We start from the raw sequence: 5857 nt of genomic DNA, 5'->3' as shown, positions 1-5857 counted from the left end.
AAGTGGATGGTACATCATTATGTCTTAGACCTCTTGACTCACATAGGACGTATTAATTTATGCTTCTTCTTTTTTTAGAGAGAGAGAGAGAGAGAGGTGGGGGGCTGAATCAGGATATAAAACACTATAGAATAAGAGAAAATGAAACATGGTATGCATGCAAGAGATAGAAAGTATGGGCAAAAGATGGAGTAAAAGCCACGAATATGCTCCGGAAACTGAAACCAATCACCTGGTTGAGATGTTGCAGCCACAGGCCATGGAGCTAATTATGAGTGATTGTGGAAGAGATTGCATACATACCCATCCCCAGTTGACGTTACCTGTGCATTGTGACAAAACTCACAAATCTAACACCACCACACTATTCCTGCACACACATTTATTTATTTACTTATTCTTTTAAAAAAAAAAAAAAATAGAGAAGAAGAAGAACGTAGGTAATTGCAACCTTTCCTAGCTTCTCATCACTGGAGTGATGGAGATCAAATTATTTCCTCTTAACGTTCTATTACTATATGTTTTTCGGAGATTATCAAAGTCCTCATATAAGAATAGAAAGAATGAGTAAAGAGTCTTAAGATGTTATTTAGATAGTAAGTTGAAATGAGATAAGTTAAGATAAAAATTGAAAGTTGAATTAAATGGATTTGAAAAAATTGAATTGTTTATTATATTTTATATAGAAATTTTAAAAAATTGTAATAATGAGACCGGATGAGATGAAATAAAACAATTTTATTATCTAAACATGACCTGAAATGGAGAGTATACAGAGTATCTCTTTATGGATTTATTTAAATCCATCTTAAAGTACTTCTTGACATATAATGAGAGTGTTATTATAATAATATCCAGATAAAGAATACCAACATTTGGTCTCGTATTCTTTATCCTTTATCTTTTAGGAAAGAAAAAACGATTGAGTTCAAATTCACACATCATTTTGTGAGCAAATTGAGTAGCAAAATGAATATTAAATTGTGTTTAATGGTGTACATATGCGAATTGGGTGTCTCATATTTCATCTTTTGTTTACTTTTCATGATTCATGACTAATGGGGCAACATGTGCTGTTGGCTCTAGGACATTCAAAACCAGTGAAAGAGTCAAAGCATGTGAAACAATGTTATAGACAAAATTTAAATTAACGCAGGCCAAGAAGTTGGGGAAGGTGATTTTTACATTACTTTGACCATATTGTAGGAGACCGTGATAGTGATGCCTTCCCCTCAACCCCTCGAGGTTCCATTCCCCTCAACAGCCACTCCAATAGAATAACAAAAACAAACACCTCTTTTTCCCTCTCTTTTTTTTTTTAAAAATTTCTGTTTGGGAAATTTCAAGCAATTTTTAAAGGTTTATTACAGTTACCAAGATTCCTTGTTCCCTCATCTTTTTGCCCAATTCGGGCCCTTTTGTTACACAATTGACTGATTATATTAAGCAGACACAAGTCTTACAGCAGTCTCAAAAGTGACCTTAATCCTTGCATTAAAATCTACAAACAACTCATAAAATATAATTACCAAAAGTAATTGGCCCATAATTGTATGTGAGAAACAGGCTCTAATCATTTCGTGCCAGCTATAGCTTCGAAAGCTAATCACTCCATCTTTCAAGGCCTTTAACCTTTAACCGGCATTAATTACTTGGTATTTACTTCTTACGAGAGTAATAAATTAAACTTAAAAAAATCTGAAAAATGATAAGAAAAAACTATTTTTTTCATTTAAATGTTATTTAAACAGTGAGATGATTTAGATGTTATTTAAATAATGAGATGACGTGAGATAATTTTAGATAAAAGTTGAAAATTGAATAAAATATTATTATAATATTATTATTATTTTAAAATTTATAAAAATTAAATTATTTATTATATTTTATATAAACATTTTAAAAAATTTGTAAGATTGGGATTAACTTCGCGGCTTGTGCAGTAATGGCTGAACTTTGGCCACAAAAGCATACCAAAATTTGGTTGGGAGCCCCACGAGCATACCGACCCTACCCCAAATTTCCACCAACGGACCAAAAGCTGTCACATGGACTAGAAGAGAGGATCATTTGGTTCTCTAATGGTACGGACATGGCCGAATATGGGAACTGTAAGTAAATATTATTAAAATATGAAAAATATTTTAACCATAAAAATATTACACACAAATAAATTTATAAACTGATATGGCTTTATGTAGTGTGTCAAATTATAAATTTATATTTATTATAATGCAGATCTAATAGATTATATAAAGTCACTTTAATTTATAAATTTATTTTATATAATCTTTTTGCGTATGTCGCAGTTTTCTATTAATATTAGGGCAGGCACCGTTTGGCTTATTTACTCAGCCTCATTCGCTTTGCCTTTATTTTACCCGAGGCGGTCGGCCGGGCACCACGCTCAAGTCCCGGCGGCGAGGGTCACTCTACTGACGTCAGTCTGTCAATTTTCGAAATAAAATAAAATACATTGTTCCTGGGCCTAAACCTGTCGCTTTCAGGTCCATCGGTGCAGCCCATTTGTTGTCCCCATCCCTTTTTCCCCATAAAAGCCTTCGGCTCCTTCACACCTTTTTTCTCACATTGCACTTGCTTCTTCTTCTTCTTCCATTCACATCTCTCTCTCTCGCTCTCTGTTTCTCTCTTCTCTGCGTGTGTGTTTGTGTGAGGAAGAGAAAAGATGAAAGCGAGACAAAAGTTTCTGCAAGGTATGAATATAGTGAAAGATTTACATGCCATTACAAAAACCTTTGTAATTCCATTTTTGCAGAACTTACATTCTCTATTCCACTCTCTTATCCTTATATGTATCCTCAGTGTTCAACCTTTTTTTCTTCCCTCTTTTTCTCAGCCATACACAGTTTATCAGAAAGACAAAGATTGTTTCTACTTCATATAAATGACTAATGTGATTTTTGCCGTAGCTCAAATCGTAACCCCAGCAAAATTCATGATTAATCTAGAGTTAATTATCTCCTGTTTTTCTTATCCTCTAAATATATGTGGTCTCACATTATATATAATTGTTGGTGCAGATCACCTTGATGCGGTTGTCATGCATGAATCCATGAACACCATCACAACCGTACTCAACCCTTTGGAAATTGGAATCCATGGCAAAAGAGAACTTCTTGCAGCAGACATCTCTGCTGGCATTCAATTTGAGGATGGGAGTTCTATTGTGATGTTGGCCTGTTCATGTTGATTGGGTGCTATCCTACCTGAGCTTTAATCTATACCCTCTTCTTCATCCAACCTTTTCTTTATTTATTTCTTTCAATTTTCTTTATTTTTGGTCTTCTTGACCTTGTAAGACCTTTTCTTGATCTTGTAAGACCTTACACCATACCTATTGTCTTTGTTTTTTAATTTGTTATAAGTTATATATCAAAGTTAATTGATATAGAACTTAGTAATTACCTTTCCCCGTTTCCACCCAACTCATCTTCTCCTTCCCTGTCTATCCCTCCTGAGCTGTTTGAAATTACCTTTGGCATGCATCTTGCCTCAAGAACTTGTCCTGTATACAGAGGACTTGATGATCACATCTTAGAGTTCATGCAAGCAATGGAGCCTTCTCGGTTGCAACATGGATGACTTTTTATTCACATGTAAATATAGAAGGATCGAAGAAAAAGCAAGAAGTGGTCCTTGAGGTGGAGCTGTACAAGAATCTAGAATATGTTAAACAAAAAAATTTCCTTGTTGTTTTCATTCACAATCAATACTCTTTGTTTCTTATTCTGTTGAGGCCATCAATTTCAATCTTGTATTATTGTGTACTGCAGAAATATGCTGCTGCGTGCAGGCATCAGTTTCGTTGTTTTATATGTTGTTGGCTGACCCGAAGATGAGGAAGAGAATAAATATTGTTCTCTCAGATCTGTGGAAGAGTTCCCACTCGTGACTGCTCTGATGTGCAAAATAACCACTGTATTATTGGAGCTCTCTCTCTCTCTCTCTCCCCAAAAGACTTTTTTGTAGTACTAAGAAAGTTGTCCATGGAAAAAAGCTGATTGACTCTTTGACGTGAGAAGTCATGTTGTCTTTCCACGCCTCAGAAATTCATGTAGTGAGCGCTTGGAGAGAGGAGAAAAGAAAAGAAAAACCCACCAAAAAAGGAAGAGTGGCCGAGATCGGGGAAATAATTTCCTTATCTCTTTCGTATGGTTGATTTGTTTCTTCTTTTAAACAAGACAAACAAGGATAGACCCGATCGAAGAAACTCAATTTGGCCGTTCACAATCCTAAGCCTTTAATCTCATGTATTTTGTACCATTAATCGTTATTAACTAATAAATATTAAAGTTATTTTCACCGTTTTACAATTTAACACTTCAAAACTTGTCATGATCATGATATATATACTTGAACTGAACATGATCAAAGCATCATGATATCTCAGACCAACAAAAAAAAAATGTACGAGGATGATCATAATTAGCTGAATAACCTAAAACCCAACACAGTAGTGTTCATTATCTTGGCCAGTCGAACGTGTACGTGTTAATTGTTTTCTGCATCTGCCTCTTGAAGATGGTAAATGGCTGCAATTTTTGACGTTCAAAAGTGATGCTGCATTAATCCATTTCCTTTTTTTCACGAGCTCTCTCCACATGTCTGCGGAAAATTGCATTTATTAACTTAGGATATATAGGGTATGTAATAAAGCCTGAGTTCATGGCGAACAACTCACCAAGCAGCAGCTCCCCAAAAAAGGGTAGAGATCGATAGAGATCAGATGATCACCTACCTACCTCACATATGCACAAGTTAACATGATGATGAAGCATGAATTAATGTATTTTCTCCTTTTTCCCCGTTTCTAACTTCGCATGATTATCGGATTAAGATTCTCTTGCCAAATAGGGAACAAGTCCATATCATAATTAAAGAAAAACTCCTACTCTTTGTAGTCATATGGACTATATAATGAGTTAATTTGATTGACCAACCTACCCAAACCATTGCTCCTTAACAAGTGCTAGCTTTAGACCCTACATTTGTCAATTAGCAGTTCCACATGTGTCCCAACAGTAGTAACATGGTTTTTTTTTTTTTTTTTTTTTAAAATATTTGGAGGGCAATTAACTAGTACAAGAAATGCGCATATGGTGCCTTAAATATAGCGCATAGGGTACCTTAAATATATTCTATAAAGAAATTTTATAAAAATAAACTCACCGAATCATAGACTTGGTACGTACTCATATTATAAAGTAAATTTAATTTATTACACGAAGTCTCGTTAATTTATAAGTTTTATTTTCATGAAATTTTTTTATAACTGGAGGATTACTTTTTTGACTGTAGATTTTGTTAAGATATTTTAGGGTTAAAAACTTAATTATGTAAGACATAATTCCCATGCATATCCTTATTTTTACCCACGAAAAGAAATGTCTTATCGTGCTAATGGGGAAGAAATTTAAGCTACTCATTGCATTTGAAATGAGTTTAATCCAACAAATTTTACAGCAATTAATGGGAGATCAGTAGTACTTTTGAATTGCTTTAAGTGAACAGATGGGTGATCTGGTGAAATATAATGTGTCCATCACTGTCATGCAGTTTTGCTGATCGAACAACAGTGCTCTAAAGTAATTCAAAGATGAAGACCAATTTGGTAGCAAATTATTATAAGCAAAGACCCGTGTAACGTTTTTACATTTTTGTATCAAAAGGGGTCAGAGTGGTGACTTCTAGCCCAAAATGATGATGTCCACAAGTGGGTATTGAAAAGCTAAATGCCTTTAGCTTGTCTATGACTTAACAGCAGTTTAAACCCTTTTTTTTTTTTTTTTATGTTGAAAAAGAATTCTTTTATATACAATTATTTTTTTATATTTTT

The 5857-nt window shown here is 34.1% G+C and overlaps 1 long non-coding RNA gene across 1 annotated transcript; it reads left to right on the top strand.

Moving 5' to 3' along the window:
• The first annotated feature begins 2483 nt into the window (after positions 1-2483).
• On the top strand, positions 2484-4042 carry LOC122317530. Its single transcript, XR_006244494.1, has 2 exons — positions 2484-2714; positions 3042-4042. It is a non-coding gene; the product is annotated as an uncharacterized LOC122317530 (long non-coding RNA).
• Positions 4043-5857: the final 1815 nt, after the last annotated feature.

Source organism: Carya illinoinensis, chromosome 1 (assembly GCF_018687715.1).
Source record: "Carya illinoinensis cultivar Pawnee chromosome 1, C.illinoinensisPawnee_v1, whole genome shotgun sequence".
NCBI classification, from domain to species: domain Eukaryota; kingdom Viridiplantae; phylum Streptophyta; class Magnoliopsida; order Fagales; family Juglandaceae; genus Carya; species Carya illinoinensis.
This window is presented reverse-complemented; position numbering and strand designations above follow the sequence as displayed.